General features: G+C 40.2%; 1 long non-coding RNA gene across 2 annotated transcripts in view; it reads left to right on the top strand.

Moving 5' to 3' along the window:
• The window catches only part of LOC142604762 (uncharacterized), a 57877-nt gene that overhangs the window by 16164 nt on the left and 18982 nt on the right, over nucleotides 1-22731 (top strand). For both annotated transcript variants that reach the window (XR_012838601.1, XR_012838602.1), the window contains exon 3: nucleotides 22481-22541. This is a non-coding gene — a long non-coding RNA (uncharacterized LOC142604762). The remainder of the gene's footprint in view (nucleotides 1-22480; nucleotides 22542-22731) is intronic.

A 22731-nucleotide genomic window follows, 5' to 3' on the forward strand; every position in this document is an offset into this window, starting at 1 on the left:
TTGAAATAAAAATGCCAGTACTCTTGTGTCACTGATGGGAAGCAAAAGGCAGTATTTTGGTCATAATTGGTAGGAGGCGAGACTGACGTTCACATGAATTTTCCCCAATTACAGAATGAGCACAAAATATTTCATAGAAATTAAATTATTTCTTAAAATTTCTGTCATGCTTACCTGGCACTTGGAAATGCTTGTGCTTTCCCACTCTTAATACTTAGTCTTTACAAGTGGTTTTCTTTTAATAGGAAATACGTTGTTTAAAATGTTAAATATTTTCTTTAGATTTTAGTCTTCAGCTTTAGCACAGCTCTCAGAATCTTATTTTCAAGGCCAGAAAGATCCTTACGCTATCTTTTAAAACCTCCTGCATGCCGAAGGACACAGCAATGTGCTCAGGGATGATTCTGCTGTGCTCAATATCTTGCAAAAACTTAAGGGGATAACAGAGAATCCACCACTTGGCCTGGTACTCTGTTCAAACAAATTATCCTCACTGATAATTTATACAGACTTAAATCCTTAAGTCCCACTTGAAGACACTTCATTTTTATCCCTAGAATCACTTGGGGCTTTTTCTATTTTTTCTCCACTTTTTTAGCACCTTCTGCATACAGTTCTGATGTCTGTGTACTCTTGTATTGATCTCACCATACATCGAAAAAGCGAGATCGACAAGCTTATTTCTGTTAGGTGTCTAATCCTTTTTTGTCATAACACTGTCTGCAAGGCACACCTTAAGTGATTTCTTCAGTGATCTAACACCTCCATGGAAGTAGCTGCCGTCCAGGTTACGGTCCCAGGTTTCAGACATGCACCAGCTTTCTGTGTTCTTAGGGGAGTATGACCTTGTATTTGCGTTACAGTTTGCCTTCACTGTGTGTTATTTGCGTATGCAGCTGGGGATTTGGGGAAATACCAGGCCTGATTGGAGATAAGCCTGCTTACACAGGGTATCTGAGTCTTGTAGCACTCCTTTAGACCTGATTCTACTGTGTGAGCCTTAAGAGTAAGAAAACAGTCCTAAACTGTGTCTTCTCTAACTCCTTGCGTTTTGTAGTTATTTAAAAATGAGTCGTCTACATGTATGCTTACTCACATTTAACATTACGCTTTGCAATTAAGTCAAACTGTACTTTCCTCTTACATAGGGAAAAACTAGAAAAATTTTACCTTTTTTTTTTTTTTTTTTCTTTTCTACGAAGTCTAGGAACTCTTGGGAACTCCCCTGTTCCCAGCTTGGCCCTTTGCAATCTGTTTCCGTCTTTCTGTTAAGTTAGATTTTTTTTTAATTTTTTTTTTTTCTAAGCTAGAGGACATCCATACAGGCTACTGTCACTTTCTTCTGTGATCTTGACCACCTACAGTCACACATCTGGGGTGCCCTTGTTAGAGGGTATGGGTACTAGCCTGGCTGCTTGACTGCAGGAGCAGGTTTATCTGGAGACTGAAGGGATAAGAGCTGCAGTGCTTGGCATTCAGGCCCCGTTTTGGCTGATGGCTTGTAGTCATTGGCCTCCCAACTATGGGTTGGGGAGAATTAAAATACCTGTTTGACATTTCATGCCTTCTGTTCATGTCTGATATGTTTTGGGATGCTGTCTTATGAAGTAACTCTATGGTGTACAGCTCCTTGTACTAAGCCAAGGTTATAATCTGTATTTATAGAACCACTTTCTGGAGTCTTTCAAAACCTGCACAGAGCTGCTTACAAGTCAGATAACTCTCTTCTAATGTTCTGGTTTATTGAAATGACTTTATAAATGTAATGCCATCTTAAATTAATGCAGGCGTTCATCTCTTCACAGGTTCTTCACCTCCTGGTTGATCTTGGCAGATCTTTCTACCCGTGTCTGGTAGTCTGTAACTAAACCCAGGCACACTAAACCAGGCCTTCCAAAGCTCCTTCTCTCCTATAAGTAGTCTAGTATGTCCCCCCATCTCTGTGCCATGGGTAATGGCACTGGTAGGTAAACAAGTGATGGAGACTCTTAACTGTGCAGTGTCCTAGAAGTCCTAGCAGAGCTGCCTGTCAAATTTGGGAGGAGATGCAAACAGCATTTCTACCTTTACGATGTGATAGGAAATGCTGCCTTTTGCATGAATGGAATTGGAACTGTTGATATGTTTTTGGCAACTGACAAGTCGGGATCATCACAGAGCTGTTCAGCTGCCCCTGCACACGCACTTTCTGTCCACTTAAAACCCTTTTTTCAACCTCTTATGTTTTGGAATAATGATCAGCTTTGGCAGCCACTAAGTGTTCCTGGTATGTGGTGGTTCCCTGTAACAAGTTATGCTCCTAGAAACAGCACTGTAGAGCTTCATCCTAAAGACTTTTTTTTTTAATACAAAATTGTATTCTGTATTCCTGTCCAATATAAACTAGACTAGGGCTGCGCAACTGCTGAAGTCTATACGTAGCTTGACAGGACTGTTCATGTAATCCTCTTCACCAAAGGCTTCTCTAATACAGACTGTGGATTTGGAGATAGCAGCCTGTTACTGCCACTGTTTCCCCTGCAGCCCCTCTGTTGTTGCTCGACATATTGTTCCTCAGGAAACACCATGTCTCCGTATGGGTGGTCACCACCAGCATAATTCAGTTTGTGTGGGTCTCTTCCTTATCTATGCATGAGTTGTTGCTGGGGATAACTGAGGCCGCTTATAAGCGGTGTGAATTATCTAAGCAGTAATTGCCCATTCTTGGCAGTTGTCTTCCCATCCCAAAGGGTAGCTGAGGATACAGACTGTTGTGTAACGCATGTTCAGGAAGTCTGATGCTTCAAGGGAACATCTAGGATTTGCACAGACTGTGTTGTGCTCATATGAATTTGTGCTGCTAAGATGTTCAGAGCCCCCATGTGTGAATGAAGGGTGACTCTGTTGGGGTGTTACAGGATGTATGCAGGGCTGAGGCAGGAGGCATAGCATCATGGTGTTTGGCACTGCCATGCCGTTACGTGTCTTTGAGTGTGGAGCGGAGTTTTGAGAGGCTGGGGTCATTGTCTGTGCTCCTCAGCTAGTCCAGTTTCCCAGGTGGCCATGAACACCAGTTCTTGAGGAAGTGTTGGAAACTGGAGAATCAAGTTATAATGGGGAATACTGGGACTCCCTTATCTGTCCCTCTGGGATTTCACAGAATGGTAGGGTTTGGAATGGACCTCTGGAGATCGTCTAGTCCAACCCCCCTGCTAAAGCAAGATCACCTAGAACAGGTTGCACAGGATGGCATCCAGGAGAGTTTTGAATCTCTCCAGAGAAGGAGACTCCACAATCTCTCTGGGCAGCCTGTCCCAGTGCTCGGTCACCCTCACAGTGAAGAAGTTTTTCCTCATATTGCAATGGAACTTCCTATATTCCAGTTTGTGCCTATTGCCTGCTGAAAAGAGTCTGGCCCCATCCTCTTGACATCTGTATCAAGTTTCTTTCCCTAGCAAACCATTTTTTTGGACGAGTGGGGGAATTCAGAAATCCCCCACGCACTGCATTTGTGCTTTTTTTGCCCCTTTGGGGAAAGGGAGCAGAATTTCAAAGCAAGAAAGTGATCTTGTCATTGGGAAGTGGGAAGGGACAAAGACCCCAGCACAGCAGGGGTCCATCGTGTATGGCATGTTCAGGTGAGATGGCCCAGGGCGACACTAAACGAGGCACAAGGTCTTACAGTCTGGTATGGCTTGGGACAGCAACATACTGTCATGGTGTAGTGGGTCTTCCTCTTTTCCTGTATAGTGTATCAGTGTGTATGCAGAAGGCTGAGTCACATGCAAAGGAAAAGGAGCAGTTACCTTTCTCCACAACTGAAGGATGCGTATATTGCCCAGCTATAGATAATTTCTAGAGGAGAGGGCAGTGGGAAAAGATGATAATGAACTATGGAGTGAGCATGTATGATCAACTCCTGCAGTGTTAAATCCACTTCAAAATAAAAGATGTGCTAGAACAGAGTTATATTACTTTGAGGTTTTGAGCATTAAATTGTACAGCATACTAGAACTTGAAACTAAAAATGGAGTTGGAGCGTGGAAGCTCAGACATTGTTGTGATGGAGGTGAGGTCCGTCGACAGACTATTCAGACCTCTGAAAGCAGAAAACTGGTTGAAGAGAATTGAATGGATTGTTTCGGGTAAAATTCTGTATACTTATATATTTAAAAATAGTGAACATGTTGATATTTTTCTGGAAAAATGAAGAGTTTGTTTCAGAGTTAGGTGTTTAAATTCATAGAAGGAGGGGGATCACGCTATTGTATACGTCATGAAAAATAGGGGAACAATGTAGATCTGGATTGCTATTCCCAATAGGTTTTTTCTTTTCTGTGTTCCCTAGTACATGCTAAAAATATTTTCAATATCTTAACATCTGCATTGTTACGAAAAATGGCATGTCTTTGTTTCCAGCTGTGTGATTCTTGCATTGCACTTTGTTCCGTGTGCTCTCTTCAGTTGGGATATGAGATCATTTTCTTTTGTCAGCTGTAAACCTAATTGCCCTGACTCCAGAACTGCACTGTGCACCACTTGGAAGAAGTTATTTCTTCTGCCTCAACACCCGCTCCCCCCCCCCACACCCCAATTTATATGTTGGGAAATATGGAGTTATTTGATTGTGGAAGTGTCTTCTGATTGGCAGAGAGGGGCAGAAAAAAGGGTAAAAATAAAGGGAGCTAAGCCTCTTTACACATAGAAAACATGAGGCTGAAGAAAGACTGGGTACATGAGTGTATTTTGTATAGTACTGTATATTAGCACATCTAATCTTAAATGCACCACCATGTCCCATTGATTTCAACTGGAGGGTGGGATGCACAAGTAAGGTAGACCCTCTCATGGTCATGGATGCCCCTGGCAGGCTCCTAAGCACCGTGCAGCAGAGGAAGATGGGTGAGTGAGGGTTGGCTGCAGTTCTGGTTCACATGTTGAGTAGAAGCAGCAAAACAGGCAAGAAGTAAGGCCAGACTTGCTGTGAACTCAAAGAGAAACATTAAGACACTGTGGTAATGAGGACAAGATGGCAGTAGGTGATGGACAGCCAGAGGGAGGTCACTAGCTGTTGGATGCTGCTGGTTTCCAGCACACTGCCTGGACATAAGATTCCTGGGTTTCTAGGCACTGCAAAAGATGATACCACAGCTGGTTTTTGTTTTTTGATTGACTCAAGCAACAAAGCTGAGCGTTAATGCTCTATCTCTGTCTCTCAGGTGTGTGGTTGTCTATAGGTTGCCACAAAATGGAATTTGCCTGGCTTGATTATTTTTTTCCTCTAAAGTTGAAGAAACTCTACACGTACAGAATGCACTTTAAAAGACATCTTAAGGGGGCAAAGCCAGGCAGCCAGAACTGGGAAATGCTGAAATCAAGGTTGCATATGTTTCTTTAGTTCTGCTTCCTTGGATGTATGTGTTGGTGCAAAATCTTCTAATAAATGGTAAATATTGGGGTTTTTCCCAGAAGAAATACACCTGTGATAGAACAATGGTGTTTATGACATGAGTTGGGAATGTCTAGTGGATGAGATGATCACACGTGTTCCTGAGATGGTTTGCTTGCGCAAAGCTGTAGCAGACACTTGGCTGCTCTAGGCAACCTCCTCCTCCCAGGGGTTCCTCCCAGCTGCCTCGATCTGCAGCTCACCTCTTCTGGGCAACAGCACTCATGGCCACACCACCCTCTGGGGCTTACGTATGTTTAGTGACCTCCCTTAGAAAATCCCAAAATCCCTACAGGTGTTAGGGGGTTCCTTTTTTTTTTTTTTTTTTTTTTGGTACCCTTGCAGGGAGCCAGCAGTGTGGCAGCAGTTCCTGGCTTCACACAAGCTTCCCATGTGCTTCAAAGGAGGCGCTGGGCTGTGCGGGCAGCCTTCATTTGTCATTCTGAAGTAGCCAGCATCCCACTAATGATGCGTGTGCTGTACCGTGGGGACGTCTCATCTCTAAATTTCTTCTTGTCACAAGAGTGGGAAAGTATGAATGACATAGGGCATTGGACAAGGACAGAGGAGGGTCTCACGGCTAAGACATCAGATGGTATGAAAGCGTGCTTAATTCTGGCACTGCTGCCTGTACCACAGGGTTCCTGCATGAAGCTGTCATTGTTTGGCCAAGTGCTCTAATGCTGGTGCATGTCTTGTTTTCTGGATTTCCAAATCAACTGCAGGAGCCACATGGCCAAAGGCAGTTTTAGATGATTTGCTGTGAGGAATTCATTAAAAGGCACAACCACTATTAAGGAGTAATGGGGACCGAGACTTAACTATTGAATAGATTACGTGAGACTGGAAGAGTAAGACAGCCTGAGGTCTGGAATGGGCTAGTGTTTGAAATTGCAATTTCAGGTCAAACACAACTTACTGGGATTTCACACACACGCACGTACACACACCAATTTTTGTATTCCCCAGAGCGTGATGTGCTTAAATAGAAGTGATTGAAACCAAAAAGGCAATAGATGTGCCAGTTAATCTATAGCTCTCTTCTATATTAAGTTAGTTTTAAATAGCATTAAAGGCTCAGTTTAGAGAAGCACTTAGTAAGGCATCTAACTGCATATTTGAATTGAGGCCAGGATTGATAAACTTGGATACTGCGTGATAATACATTCTAATAGGAACACTGCATCCACAATGGTTAATGTGTATGTCCCAAACAGGGCTGTATCTTCCTTCTGCTGAGATTTGGGGTTGCAAGTTTCAAAGCTGGTTTATTTGTGGGTTTGGTTCACAGGTTTCCAGTAAGAATAGGATGCAAATTAATGTTTTTTTTGGAAGTAATGGATTTATAAGCAAAGAATATTCTCAAATTTCCCCAAATATCTACTATCTGTCACAGAGCTCACTCTTGGTTTGATTCCTTTAGCACTTCTTTATTTTTTCCAGTGGTTATTGGATCATTTGCTGTCTCTGTATGAGATCCAGTTACAGCAGATTTTCTAAAGTGTTCTGAGACTTCAGAAGACTGGAAAGGAAAAAACCCATCCTTTAAGTAGACTAGCATTAAAACAATATTCATTCTTAATTTATGGGGAAGCATTTAAATTCTATCTGAAAGGTCACTGTAACGAGGCCTTTGCAATTAAAAGTACGAGACTATTTGCTAGTTTTAAAAAACACGAAAAGATTAAAGATAAGACTTTCAACACTTCCGAAAGATAGACCTCTGGGCAGTTATCCCCTTAAAAGAAGGGATAAATATTAAAGGTCTCTAAAACATATGAATGAAGAACAAGAAAGGGAAATGTCATGTAAGGAATAAAGAGTGCAATTAAGGACCTATATATAGAAGAGCCATAAGATGTACCTAAAATATTAACAAAATTCTTGACATTTTGCTAAACACATGTCAACCTGAACTATCATAAACAGAAACAAAATTAAAAGATACATTGGTTTCACTTGACTTGCCAGTGGAAAAGTATTGACTTATTTTTTTTATTTTTTTTAATTCCTGCAAAAGTTTTCGAAGTTATTTCTTGTGGCTGGGGGAAGAGCACCTTGACCAAATGTTACTATTTAAAAATACAATAAATCCTTCATAAGTAATATATTTAAAAAGTGTATTTTCCTTAGCCTTGTGGATTGAGTTATAATTTCAAAAGTTAAAATTAATCTCAGTGGCTCCATTCCCTTTAAGTCTCTCTGTAAATCAAATGAAAGTCAACAAAATTCCATACTTTTCTAAATGAGGACAGTGACTTCTATAAAACAATGTCTTTAAGATATGAGAAAACTTAACCAAAATGTCTACCTTTGGAACAAAATAGCTTTTATAGCAAGGAAGAGTATATTTGATTATTTTAGAATAAAATGTAATTGCATTTGTTCTTAACAGACCAATTCATTCATTCAGAAAATCCTTGATGGGATAGAATGGCATTTCCTACTGTATCCTCTTAAAACTAAACAAAGCAAGTAATGTTTGGTTTTTGTGATGCATTTGATCAACATATTAAAAAAAAAAAAACAAACCACAAAACCCCCTGATTTCAATTAGAATTTAATAAATCTATTACCTTTGTTTATGGAAAAAGAAAATGAAGTTGTCTCCTTTTTCACTTACAATTTGTGATTCTCAGTTAAAGGATTCTGTCTGGAAATCCTCCCACAAATTGAGCATAACAGCTGATAAAGTACAAAGTATTTTACTGTACAGTGATAGGGCACTTTTGTAATCTGCTAGTTAGAACAGTCTTAATTTTGAGGCTCTCTGGGGACAAAATTACCATTTCTTTTCTGTATTCCTGCTAATCTTTTAGTGATCATAACTAAATCACAGGAACACTAATTTCAAATTTTCACCTTTTTCTTTAAAAAGAAAGCCTAAGTAAATTTTATGAAGATTATTCATAAATGTATGTCTCTGCCAGACAAAGCACCAAAATACCTTTTTTTTTGGTTTGGGTTTTTTTTGTAGACCAGTAAAAGTAATTATATCACTTTATTTCCTTTCCTTTTCCAAATCTAGACTCTTGCTTTATTTTCTGTATGCATAAAGACCCAACTCCTTTTTTTAAAAAATAAACAGGCAACAATGATTTTTTTTTTTCATCGGGAATGTGATCCTATATTGGCCTATCTGGCTAGAGTATTTTCTTCTAGTGTGTAGCCCCAACTGGCTCATAGTTGTAGAGGAATCACATGTGTGTGGATAGGTGATGCATTCATAAATTAGAATATACTTTATCCCCACAACATTTAAAACAGTAGGCATGGAAGGTTAATCTGTAGTCTTCCCTCTCCTTCCTGGAATAATTGTTCTATAAAAATTATTTTTCACTATTGTTTTCATTTGTAGCATTTCAGATTTAAAAAAACTCAAGCCCTATGTAGCTGATATTGGCTTAGTGAGTAACCTTTTTTATTTTTTTTTTTGCCAGCTCTTGCAAATGTATTGGGCCATTTGAATATTTGTTTGATATATATCCCATATATTTTATATATGTGCGTATATATAAAAAAAAATGTATGGGGGTGTGTGCATGTATACGTATATACACAAACACATACACATATATATGAGATGATACCCATCCAAGTTCCTCTGGTTGTTTCCATTATTATGACTGAGACAAAATGTTTTTTCTTCAATGGTAATGTCTCTCTCAGTAGGTGATTTGTCAATGTAGTTGTCCTGGGTATCTAATTCCTCTTGTGGAACTACCTCTACAGAGAACATACTAAGGGAATATCGCTGAGTGATTCATATGAACAAATAAAGAATAGGGATAAAATTTTGGCACAGAAGTCAGTGGCAAAAGCCCTGACTCTAGTGGGATTGAGAATGTGCGGTGAGAGGATGCACGGTAACATACGATCATATTAAATCACTGCTGCCCCCAAATGTTTTTTGTGCTGCTTCGCCGTGATTGACTGACTGTACCCTACTATTCAGCTTATGAAAACTAATTCAATCAGTAGCAAAATTCAGATAAATCTCAAAGTATACTAGGGCTTTTGTTGTGATTATTATGCAACAGGTTAAAATACTGTTTAAAAAGTGCTCAACAAAATCAACCTCTCTTAGTTTTAAGTGGGGTTTTTTGCTTTTGTTTTAGGATCTTGTTCTGTCTTTTACTTTTTTGGAAAAAAAATCTCTTCAGTTTTAGATTCTACAGTAAAGTAGCAATCAAGAAAAGCATTGATATTGAACTTAGACTTCAGAAACTTAATTTGATTACATGATGGAGTAGTGAAATAATATAAGGAATCTGGGGCCACTTGACTTGGGCTTGCTGTACTTCTGATGCACGTCCTTCTACAAATAACTGCATACGTAAGTCACGCTAGTATGGCCTGTGTAGCATTAACAAGTTATGCACATGACTAATATCAGCCCTCTGTAGCATAGTCATCAACTCCTTCGCTGTGTACTTCAACTTCCATGAGCTATGCGAGTGCTTAGGTGTCAAAATTAAGGCATATGTTTCAGGCCTTGCAGAATCAGCGCTCTGTTTGTGGACCTGAAGTCCAACTGGCCAAGTGTAGAAGGTATAGCTGGTGTTCCTCTGCATGACTTCGGTTAAAAATGGGGTAATTTTGAAGCGTGACCCTAATGTTTTGTTGTGAGTTCAGTGAATAATAGTGAGACAAAATTATGAAGCGGCTTATTGCTTTTTATCTAAGGAGAGATTGATGCATTGTTCTGTAGAAAATGATAAAACCAGAAGATAGCATCTAGAATATCAACATCTAGTATTTGTGATACTAGAATATCACACACAGTACTGTTATGACTTTAAATACTCGATTTATTCAGAATATATTAATCTTGTTTGGAAAATGTAAAGCAGCATACTTGGTAGTTTACAGATACACTGATTTTGCTAAGAGTTGCCAAGAAGAAGTTGATAGTTTAGACCAAGGATTGCTGTGGTTGCTATGTGCAAAAGCCTAGAACAAGCCAGCGGGAAATAATACCAGGGTGGGAAAGTATTGCTATGGTTACAGAGTATTTTCTTTAAAGGAGAGGTGGATAACGCAGCAAGAATTGCTGAAACTTAGGTAATATTGTGTTATAGAAAAAGCAAAAAGACTAAAAGATAATAACTGTCTTGTGCTCTTAATGGCATTTTGTTAGTTTCCAGCAAAGAGGGATTTAATTAAAGTAGGAATAATTTGTGAAAGCTTTGTTAGAAAAATATACTTAGCTTTTATTTTTTAAAAGTGGAATGCCGGTACAATATCTTGCATATTTTGGCTCTGTCTCTTTGTTTTTTAAAACAAAACCTTTTTTTTTTTTTTTTTTTTGTCAAGTGGATTAAGAGTTCTTTTAAAAAGAATAAAAGTGTAATTATACCCAAATAATTTAATTCATGTAAATTATTAAGTCAGCTTTTCGGTACATTAAAAACTGTAAAATAGCTGCATTTTGCACAAATACACGTAATATGAAATGATTACAAAAATACAATAAAAATTGTAATAAATAATAAAAGCCTACTTTAAGTGGTGCTGTAAATCTGTAAACTGTAAAATTCATGTAGGAAATATCCTTTTTCACTCTTGGACTAGGATTTAGTTATAAACACCTCTGTTGGTTTGATCCTGCAAATCAGGATGTAGAAGACTGCTGTACAGCTCAGAGTTTCCATTTTGATATTTGGGAAGATCCTCTCCTCTCCCCCATCATGTTTATCAAGGGGTACAGTGTGCAGCATGCGGACTGCGTGGGCTGGACCATCCCCAGCCCGCCCTGCCCGGCCCTGCCAGATGTTCAGAAACGCTCTGCTGGGAGAGGTGGGGCTGGGGACACAGCAGCCCCGTGGCAGGGACAGAACAGATCTGTGCTCTAGGACCAGGAAAAGAGGAAAAGGGAAACTGTGAAGAAGTGGCTGCTTTTTTTTTTTTAATTTTTTTATTTATTTCATGGCTACTGTACTACGTTTATCGGTCACTCTCTAACGGCCATGCCACTGGAAGCTGTGTTGCTCGAGCCTGCACCTCGAGGCCCATCACTGCAGTTCACTTGAGTCTGATGGAACCAGACATACAAGACAAATCTCCTGAGCTACGTAACTGTGCAGAAAGTCTACACCTGACCCTGGCTAACGTGCTGGTTTCGTTCCTTGTCCGTGCTGGAGGGCATGGAGCAGAATTGATCATGCTGAAGGGTACAGGATGGAAAGAGGCAGAGATGGACAGTATCTCCGCTCACAGCAGCCTGCTCTCTTTTAGAGCATGACTCCACCACACCGCATAAATTGTCCATGTCACATCTCTGCCTTGGGCACATTTTGTTGAATGTAAGAAGGAGGATGAATTAAATTGTCAGGTAAAATATGTTCAGCTATTTGTGACTGTTTTACATAGTTTTATTGCTGTTTTGCCTGTACTATGAGAGAGGCATTTGAAACTTGGAGATGAAGCACTGCACTTTTACTTTTGCTCTTGACGAGTATACCTGAACATAGAAATAACCTGCTGTACCTAGTAGTTCAGATCCTGGCTATTTCAAGTGAGATCAAAGAACCTCTTTAAGATTATCTTATAGCTTTGCCAGAAAAACCCAGTCTTTTATGTAGTGGACACATAAGATGGACTGTGAAGTACAAATAAGGGAAAGAATGGTCCTGACGGGTACTGAGTATACAGGGGCTGGAGTTCATCTGTGTAAGAACACTGAGACAAGGACCTTGAAGAGAGAAGTTCATGACAAAATCCAGAGACTGGGGAGAAGCAAGGGAACTGAGATCAGCTGGGGAGATGAGGGGAAGTGGTCACTTGGGCAGGAAAATAGGGTATTTAAGCAACAAGACCCAAGAGGGAGATGGGAACTGGGATTTGGAATCCCGATGGACTTGAGACTGGGATTAAATGAGGAACTGGACACAGTAGAAGAATGTAATAGTGATGAGGGACAGTGCTTGGAAGCTTAAGAGTGAATGAAGAACAACTCTTGTAAGGAAAAAACAACGGGTGTAAAAGCAGAAGACATCAAGGCTGAGGAAATGGGTGAAAAGTTGTGTGTAACTCAAGTACACTCTTCTGCTATGAAGAGCCAAAGATTTCTGAGCATGGCCTACCATCTCTTCTTACTAGTCAGATGTCATTTGTAGCTGACCCACTGTCAATGCCTTGTATGAAAGAGAGCATCTTACTGCTGTGGTTACTCCCTCCATTAGTACAAATGATAGGGGTCTACAGTGTGCATCCAGCCATTCCACGCTGTGGTCAGGCCACTTCCCTATGAAAGTATTTGTTCTACGTTTTTTTTCCTAGGGCTTTAAAAATGTACTGACTAAAAAATATATTGAATAATAAGATGGTAATATCAGGTGCTAAAAATTAACCAAAGTTGGAATTAGTGTTGGCAATGCTATCTTAGCTCACTGTATTTCTGATTGTATAGTCACGATACAGGATCTAATTACACATTCACATAATGCTTATTCCAATGGATTTTTTTCCTCCACTTGCTACTTCAGATGGATTTGCAAACTTGATAGCTACAAGATGTGTGGTGCATGCGAGAAGTTTGCAAAGAAAGAATGACCTAAAGGATGGGTGACTGAGTGCTGCCCTGGGACTCTCTTCCTGCCTCTATCATTGAGGTCTGGGAGACATCATCCGTTGAGTCCTTGCCACTGTTGAAAAGCTGGTTTCCCTACTAGTTTATGCCATTTTCAGAGTGTTTGACTGGGCTTGATTGTGGGAAGTGCTGAGCAGTCTTTTCCTTCAGTGAGGTCAGTGGTAACTGCATTTTGAAGGTCTCTGACTCCTGCTGGAGACACCTTGCTCAGAGATGATTGCCCCCTAGCCAGGAGCCATCGGAGTGTCTTGCTGTGGGGATGGCTGAGGTGGTGTTTTGAAGCAGCTGCTGAACCATCGCAGTTTACAGCTCAGCCTGGTCATCTGGCAGTATTTCTCATTTTCTTTGCTAAATTGGATGACCACAGTCAGTGGTACTTTAAGCCTTATTTCTTTACACCTCAATTCCCCAGATGTGAAATTAAGATAATTCTTATTTCTTTTTTGGTAGGGAGATGGTGCTTATAAATATTATGGAAGTAATTTTCACAATATACATACAGTGGTGATAAGCCCGTGAAGAAATTTGTGCACTCTGTCTCAAAGCTGGAGGTGAATAGGATACAGCAGGAAGGTCTATGGCCATGTGATGAATGGCAGAGTAAATAGAAAATACCATTTTGCTCATTGAACAAATGACTAATGATCTTGAACAAGAAAAATAACCCTAGGTTTTGAACAATAACTGAAGACTATTGTCATAGTGTGTGCACACTTAAAGGAAGATGGACTTAAGGTTACACAAGTGTTTTTCAGTCTGGCCCCATCTGCCTTCTGAGTGCTCAACTTCACGCTGTTTATGATAATGTTTTGTGCATCATACTTTTTTTAGAAGTACTAGTAATTTACAGACCTGTATGCCTTTTTACCTTGTTAATGATTCCATAAAAACACTAAGTAACTGGGAATACTAATTCATTGATAAAGCTTACCTGATATAACTTATTAAAAAGAGTTCTTAAAAGCTGGTCACCAGGCCAGTCCACATGTACCTCCATCCGTCTAAACACCTGAAAGACAGATTTAGAAAGTGATTGAGATAATCTCTGTAAAAATCATGGGTTTCAGTCCTATTGTTAGGTGCAATGGAAGACTAGAATAAGCAAACTTTACATGTGGTAGGACTGAAAACTCATCTTCCTTCTCTCTGTTCTGTTCTTCCTCTACACCCTTGCTTGAAAGCTAGCTTTCCTTACATTTGCCAAGGTCCCCCTCTTTCTTTTGTTTTTCTGTGGTTCCCAAATTAAACAGGACTTAACTAGTGACATGCTATTGAAAAAGTTAGGCTTCTAGCCATGAAAAATGTGAACAAGCTATTTGAATTTCAATTAATTCCTCACATTTGTAGAGGATAAGTTTTTGAAATAAGCTGTTGAAACTTTTTAGCGGGGGGGGAATAATGGCAGTTTCTCGAAGACCAAAGAACTTCAACTCTCGTTTCTTATTTTTTGTTTAAAAAGATGACTTTTTTGATATTATGTAACATGCTTCATTTTTTTGATACAGCACCAGTAAAAGCAAGTGTAGTTCTTGTGCAGAACTACATCTATTAATTACAGCATTGAATAGCTATAAGACAGCTTAGTCTAACAAGTCCGGAGGCTAGGGTGCTTGATTGCTGGTCATTGGTCTATGTTTATGCTGTTAAGTTTTTTTGATGTCCTGAATAAGACTGGCGAGATAACACTGAACGAGAACAATAGATAGGGAGCCCCTGAAATCGTCCACCTTCTCTTCCACTGGGAATCACTGCAGGACTTTTCATTTTGAGTATGATAATTGCTTGAGATTTCATAACAAGGTACCAGTATGCTGAAAAATACTGAGCAGATGTTCCTACAGTCAAATACAAGACAAATATTCTTTCTGGTTTTGTATATATGGAACAAATATTCACTTGCATAGGAACAGTCCAGGTATGAGAGAGAGATTTTTGTACTTCTGTTTGTGTGCTTACCTACAGCACAATGAGATTATTCATAGGCATGTCACTTAATAGCCATTAAGCCCCAAAAGGAGGCTTTAAGGATATCTACTCATGCCACAATCACCAAATTAGTATTGTATATTAAACAGAAGATCACAACACCAAAAGCCTGAAACTACAGCATGCCATGATAACACCGCAGAAGAAATGAGAGTAATCATTGGTACTGTGTCCAGTGATTGGCCTTTCTGAGGAAGCAGAATACATGCCAGTGTACTTGCACTGCTGCTAGTCCCTGAGGAGTCTGTTCAGAGCTCTAATATCCCTGTACCTCTCTGAACCATGATCAAGTTCATCTTTTCCTTAGACGTGTTGGTCTGGAGCTGCTTTTCATTGTTTTTTGTGGGTTTTTTTGTATTTTTTTGTTTGTGTATTGATGGTAAAGAAGAAATATTTGAGGGTACCTTTCCCTCTTTTTTTTAAACTGAAAAGGTCATGGGTCTGTAAATATTTCAGAGTATAAAACAGGAATTGGAAATATGGAGGACACTGGAAAAGGTGGGAGGAAAATCCAAGCACTGGTGATGTAATTATTTTTGTGATAGATTCTATGAAATTTCGTTGGTGATATGAGGCACAAGTGCAGGACCCTGTTATGTTTTGGCTGATTTGCTTGTGCTGTCAGTATCTGAAGGGTTCTCAGTGAACTTTGTGCTCTGAGAAAAGACACTAGGTCTCCTAGTTAGCTTCCCTTTTTATGTAGTGGTAAGATGGCCTAGATTTGCCCTTGTTCCATGTTGAATTATAAATAGTTTCTAGTTTGTCGCTGAATATAATTGCTCTTGCTTTGGGACAGACAATGTATACACTTGCGTGAATAAAGAGATTTTGTTGTCTTTTATGAAGGGAAGGATTACTACAGTGAGAAGGAAAGGAGGAAGTTGGTTGCAAATTGGAGCACAAAGCTTTAGTCAACTAATTCTTCTTCCCTATCACTTTTGACTGCTGTCGTCTCTGGAATGTTTCATTGTTGATTAACAGCATGGGGGACTGAGTGTCACTTTACACACGTCTCAACTTATTTAATTATGTGCATGAACAAAAGTCACATTGTCATTTGGAGTGCTTAGGGTGGGTTTCGGTTGCCTGCACGTAATTGTCTGGTACTCTTCGAGGTGCTGCAGTGTGGGGCATGCAGGTCTGGTGCACATCTTGAGCCCTTTGGAGTTCAGAGGACTGGCCGCAGGAAGTCAAGGGAGACATGGACTGGAGGAACTGCATTGCACCTATAAAATCTGAAGAGAATTTGTTTTTACTATTTCTGTAGCAATGAAGTTGTTTTGTAACTAGGTAGCCCATTTGGCAGTAGATTGCCTGATACTGAGACCCCAAAGAAAACATTTTCTACTCTTCTTACCTTCCTATGACAGTTCGACACTTCAGAGACTGCAATAGGATGCTACAAGTTCATCAAACTCAGAGTGCTCTTGCTGGTTCTGTTCTGTTTAAAAGCACCATGAGAACATCCTACAAACAAATACCTGAAGAACTGTACTACTTTTAATTATGTAAATGTTTTACATATTTTTTCCTTAAGTTTTCTATTCTAAGCCCACTCTCCCAAAATGCTGAAAAACCGCGGAAGTAAGAGTCGGACAACACCAAGGTAACAAAAATGAACTGTCACAAAAATCTTACCTCTTCTACACCAGGGAATAACTCTGGTATTTGAGAGGGAGGAGGAGTATAATGAGCCTGAGGGATTCCTTGTCAAGGAGGGAAGAAAAGTAAAACCTCTTTCATAAAGTCCAGCCTGTAGTTGAAAGTACGAAATAATGAAAGCAGTGTCCACCTTATCAAAAGTTGCATACTTTGACTAACTTCTTGAAAGACCTGGACATAGAATCATAGAATCGTTTGGTTGGAAAAGACCTTTAAGATCATCAAGTCCAACTGTTAACTGCCAAGTCCACCACTAAACCATGTCCCTAAGCACCACACCTATGCGTGTTTTAAATACCTCCAGGGATGGTGACTCAACCACTTCCCTTCGTAACATCTGAATACCAAGTCCTGCAACTGGGGAGGAACAACCCCATGCACCAATACATGCTGGGAGCTGCCTGGCTGGAAAGCAGCTTTGCAGAAAGGTCCAGGGGTCCTAGTGGACACCAGGCTGAGCATGACCCAGCAATGTGCCCTTGCTGCAAATAAGCCTAATGGTATCTTGGGCTGCATTAGGAGGAGTGTTACCAGCAGGTGGAGGGAGATGATCCTTCCCCTCTACTGAGCCCCAGTGTGCTGTGTCCAGTTCTGGGCTCCCCAGTACAAAAGACACGTGGAACTACTGAAGAGAGTTGAGTGAAAGTGAAGGGCCACAAAGATGATGAAGGGCCTGGAGCGTCTCTCCTGTTAGCAAAGTCAGAGAGAGCTGGGAGCGCTCAGTCAGAGAAGAGAAGGCTCGTGGGGGTTCTCACCAATGTATGTAAATACCTCAAGGGAGGGTGCAAAGACGACAGAGCAGGGCTCTTTTCAGTGGTGCCCAGTGACAGGACCAGAGGGAGCAGGCACCAACTGAAACACAGGAGGTTCTGCCTGAACATCAGGAAACACTTTTTCACTGTGAGGGTGACCAGGCACTGACACAGGTTGCCCAGGGAGGTCATGGAATCTGCGTTCTCGGAGATATTCAAAAGCTGCCTGGACGTGGTCCTGGGCAACTGGCTCTAGGTGGCCTTGCTTGAGCAGGAGGGATGACCTCCAGAGGTCCCTTCCAACCTCAACTGTTCTGTGATCTTGTAGTTGTGGTGAGACACCTCCTCCACCATATTTCTTACAATAAAGAAGATGGAAATACTGTTCTGCTGCCCTTCACTACTGTTGCATCTGCCTCTATTTAGTCCTCAAAATGTCTTCAAAAAGTTATTGTTAATTTATAACACTATTTTAATGTTTAAAAGGTATTATTTCTTTAAAAAAACATAGTTAATAGTTCTGCTGTTCCTCTGTAGTACTGAAAGGGCTATGAATAGTTCCCGTATTTGTAGATCATCATTCTCATGCTTGCTGATACAAGTAAACAACAGCTAGTATGGCAGAACACCATTGCTCTGTAGAACATGTCTACTCAATTTATAGACTCTTAGAAAACAGCTATGATTGGAGGCAAAACAAATACCAAACTCTCTAAGCATACTTAAGCTCCTAGATATAAATTTCTATATGTAGTCTGACCAGACTTTTAGGCATACTGTGATCAGATGGATTATTCTTGGAGAATTGAACAGTTCTTTTCCCTCCGATCTCTTTCATTTTTTATTTTGCATTTGATTGTTACCATTACTTTGATGTATGTTTATATATAATTCCTCTCATTCTTGCTTAGGGCCATAATGTAGTTTTGAGACAGTCATGCATACAGAACAGTGTACCAATCTGATTGTTACTACTGTACCAAAGTGTACGATACTACTCCTTTCTCTTCTCGTCCAGCTTTCCTTGCTTGTCTAAGTAGCAAAATGCTGACTAAGCTACTTGCACTTACTATTTCTTCTCCAGAACACCTGTGTTTAGGTAGTGACTCAGTAGTCTGGATGCCCTGCTAGAGGTTGCTAGTTTGGTAGACATACTCATGCTAGTTTACATCAATAGAGAATTTTTCCTGTATGTTGATTCAAGACAGCTATTTTGAAGAAGATAAACTTTGAAATGTTTGTAACATTTCTTCTTTCTTTTATTGCTTTTTTGGGTGCAATTTTTTTAAAAATGTGAACTCTCATGCCATATTTGGAAAAGTTTTCTTAAATATTTTGTGTTTTTTTCCTCCTCTTTCTTCCTGCTATAAGTTATCAAACCATTATTGGTCATTTGTGCTGAAATAGTCTATTAGTTACAGTAAACCTGCTTGCTGTGAGCTGGGCTATATTAATTATATCTAACAGCCAAGCGTGGGTTTTTTTATATTTGTTTTATAGTTCAGTTCTCCTCACAGTTCCTTGGGGACTTCAAACTGAAAATATGTTTAATTGTACAGATTGTTCTAGTTGCTAAAGAGCATTTCCTTACTCCTGTAAGGACTTGCTGTGAGAGCAGCTTTGAGCTGACTGAAGGGCAAGTTTTTGGCAGAAGTCTTCCATCTAATACCAGATCAGGAGAGCATCTTTCTCAGATGCTTTTGGAATCAAAAAATGTCATTTTGAGAATTAGAAGTTTGAAGGTCATAATCAAAAAAAGTGGCTGCTAAGGCTCTGCAAACAAGCTGACTGGTTTAAGAATAAAAAGCCCAGGAGCATCAATAAGTTGACCAGTGACGGTGTCTGGTCTTGCAAAACTACACCTAATGTTATAATTCCATCCATAATGTTCTACCTTGGGGACATGTTTTTGTATCTCAGTATGAATAGGTTTGCTACCATATAATCAGTGAACTTGTTGCAGTGACAGCCTTGGAATAAGAATTGCATTTGTGTTCGTCCCAATAGTGCAAGATAGTAGGACACCTAAAAGGGACCCACGTATGTAAAGATGTTTAAGATGGCTTTTGCTCAACATTATAGAATGCTGTGTGTTTGGCAAAATGACTTGCAGATAAAATTTCTTGAATTTCACTGTTTGAAGAACTAGATGTTGCTTCAGATGAAATCTGAGAACTTTATTGATGTTAGTGCACCTGATTTTAATGTCTTGAAAAGTTTGAAAATGTAAGTTATAAGTAAATCTCTTTCCAGCCACAGTATGTGCTTTTCCTGCAGCTGTGAAACATGAGCAGATATACTTTGCTGTTCTAACCTGGATTACTTTAAAAATGTTATTCAAAACCTAAGTTTGTAAATTACTCAGGTGTAAAGTTGAGTTAATGGATCACATTGTTTCCCCATCCCTGCAGAAAATACCTGTGCACCGCAGTTCACTTTCTTAGGTTAAAACTTGCAGGACTATTGAGCCTTGTGATGCTTGTTAGTATAAAGCGAGAAAGTTAGTGTTTTTGTTGGGCACAGGACTGGAAAGCAGAGGATGAAGCTCTTGCCTCAGTCTCTAAGCCTTCCTGTATAAAATGGAGAAAATTATTTAGTCTTCTTGAGGTCTTATGTTCTGCACCTATAAAAGGGAGAAGGGTTCTAAAAGTGCTCACTAACGAGGCCTTTTAATTCCTGAGCATTGTCATGGTGCTTTGGGATCCTGAAGAGGAAGGTACCAGACAAAGGCAAAGGACAGATTGCTATGTTCTTCCTTTGCAAAATTCGAAAGTGCAATTTGGAAAAGCCTCTTGAAGTTTGAAGTCTTGTTTCCTTAATATATCCATCATCGAACATAAACACTTCCCCCCCCCCCCCCGCCCCTGGCTCACTTTTCAGCTTTCATTTCTTACTCTTCAGCAAAATCTCCTAAAACTGGTCCATGTGTTTCTGCTAATTACTACTCTATGCCATTTTAGAAAAATGAAGAATAATTAAGTAGTTAGAGGAACTGGGCAGTAAAAGGAGTAGCTTTTGGACAATTCGTGAAATAGTCGGTGCCTTTTAATGGTAGGGTACTCCCTCTGCTCATGAATTATTCATTTTAATGCTTTTGTTATAATGGCGACAGTGTTCAGTCTCTGAGGCAGTTCTGGATAGCCTTCCTCTGCTGAAATACCACACAGCAGCAGCTACCATTTGTTTTATAAACTAATGCATCTAAGTCAATAACATTGAGTTAAATGTATTTTCGCGATCAAGAAAATGAGAAAAGGGGAAGAATAACAATATTATAACTAAGAGGCTCTGTTTTGCTGAAGGATTCAGTTTGTTTACTTTTCTGGGAACTATTTAGGGAAATCATTTAAAATAAATATTTTTACAGATTATTGTGTTTAGTACTAGATGCAAATTATATCTATAATGAAAACAGACATTAGTGTCTGCTCTGTATAGCATTGTGCAATGAAAGGCAGTTTAAAAACACTCGTACATAAACACATCGAGCTTTTCTGAAAACTAATGTTTAAAGGTCTCTTTGAAACAGTTTTTTTAAGATGAAACATAACATAACCACATAACCCACACAGAAAATGTATCTGAGTCATGTGCGTACAGAAATAAAAGTTTCTTTGTGGTATCTAGTATCAGTCTTTCATTAAAGCATGGACTTTCCTAAAGAGAAATTCCAGTGCAGACAGTTAAGGGTTCTCCCCCCTCTGCTCCCCCGCCTCCCTACACTTTTCTGACGCTGACTTAAGCCCCTGAGCCAAGCAGGGTGCATTAGGGACGGTCCCCTGAGCCTAGCAGGGCGCATTAGGGACGGTCCCCACGCAGAGCGGGGAATTCAGGGCTGGGGACTCCGTGGTACTGGTCTGGGTGGACAAGAGCACGTGCTCCGGTACAGCGCGCTCACTCTCTCTGATGTGACTTAAAAAGAGGTGTTTTCTCCTAAGCCATATATGTACTCCTAAAATGCCTTCGAGCAATAGATAAGTGCGGGGGGGGGGGGGCGGAAGCAGTGAGCGGATAGATGAGCGATTAGGTCATTTGGATTAGGACGGAGGGATTTTTATACTGAACTCTCTTCTTATTCCTTGCTGATCAGATTCTCCGCAGATGCGGAGGGTTGAAACTGCGTAAGTAGAGAAGAGAAAACTCCATAGATGGATATAGTTGCAGAACTATAAGGAGCGTTGAAGAAGAGAAAAGTTTGAATTGAAAGTATATGTGGTTTCAGGGAATCTGAATCATGCAGTATTACTTTCGCTTTTTCTAGGCTTGTATTTCCTATGAACAAACCATTGGGGAGATAGAAGTTCTGATTTAGATAATGTCTTGCAGTCTTTGGAATAACACATTCTGCTGGAGGGGGAGTCCTTTCGGCAAAGGTCGCGCTCCGTGAGCGGAGAGCTTTCCCCACTGCCCACATTCACATTGTTTCTGCCGGGAATGTCAACTTTGGGCCTTTTCCTGCGAATTTTTCATGTATTTAGGTAGCTACCCCACGTAAAATGGAAGCACTGATAGGAACCCCTCCTTTCCTTTTTCCTGTAGCTCTGCTCAGACCATTCTCTGTTAGCATGGTAGTGGTACAAAGTGTGTGGTCTTTCAGCTCTGACTAATGCATTTTGTGCTGTGTGACTGAAAATGCCTCGTAGTCTGCCAGGGCTGACTGAGGGTTGTGGAATGTGGTGCCTTTTCTCTGTGATTTTTTTTTTTTTTTTTTTTTTTAAAGTAGAAGTGTGTAGGCAGCTTGTTGAGAAACCTCAAGATGCAAGGGAAATGCTTGTACGTTGTGGAATGCGGCTTCCCCTGGGAGACCCCAGCCGGGCGGGCAGTGAATGAGCAAAGTGGAAGAATGAGAGAGGGAGGAGGTCGGAGGCAGGGACAGATAGGAAAGAGTGAGAGAGGAGGAAGGAAGGAGGTGGAAACGGAGGGGCCCGTTTCCCTTTTTCTGAAGCAATGACAGCTGGTTCTGTCCTGCCTCACATGACAAAGTGCTGTGGAGAGGAGTATTTAAGCTGAAAGCCAGTGAGTAAGGGTGGTCAGCTGATTTTATTTTATTTTTTTTTCCAGGCTTTAGTCAGGTGATCGCTGATGACTAGTCAGCCCACCAAGAAGGGGCTTCAGCAAACAGGTAAGAGAGAAGCTGTATACTCTTGCATGCAACTGGGGGATCTGGGAGGGGGAGGTAGACAGCCCTAACATTGTTTCAATAGTTTAAAAAAATACTCCTGACTTGCTTGAGTGTGTAACACTGCGATTGTCTCTTTCAATGCTGCTACTTTTGCTATTCAGTCTTGTTCTCACTTTTTTTTTTTTAAAAT

This window comes from Balearica regulorum, chromosome 1, assembly GCF_011004875.1.
Source record: "Balearica regulorum gibbericeps isolate bBalReg1 chromosome 1, bBalReg1.pri, whole genome shotgun sequence".
NCBI lineage: Eukaryota > Metazoa > Chordata > Aves > Gruiformes > Gruidae > Balearica > Balearica regulorum.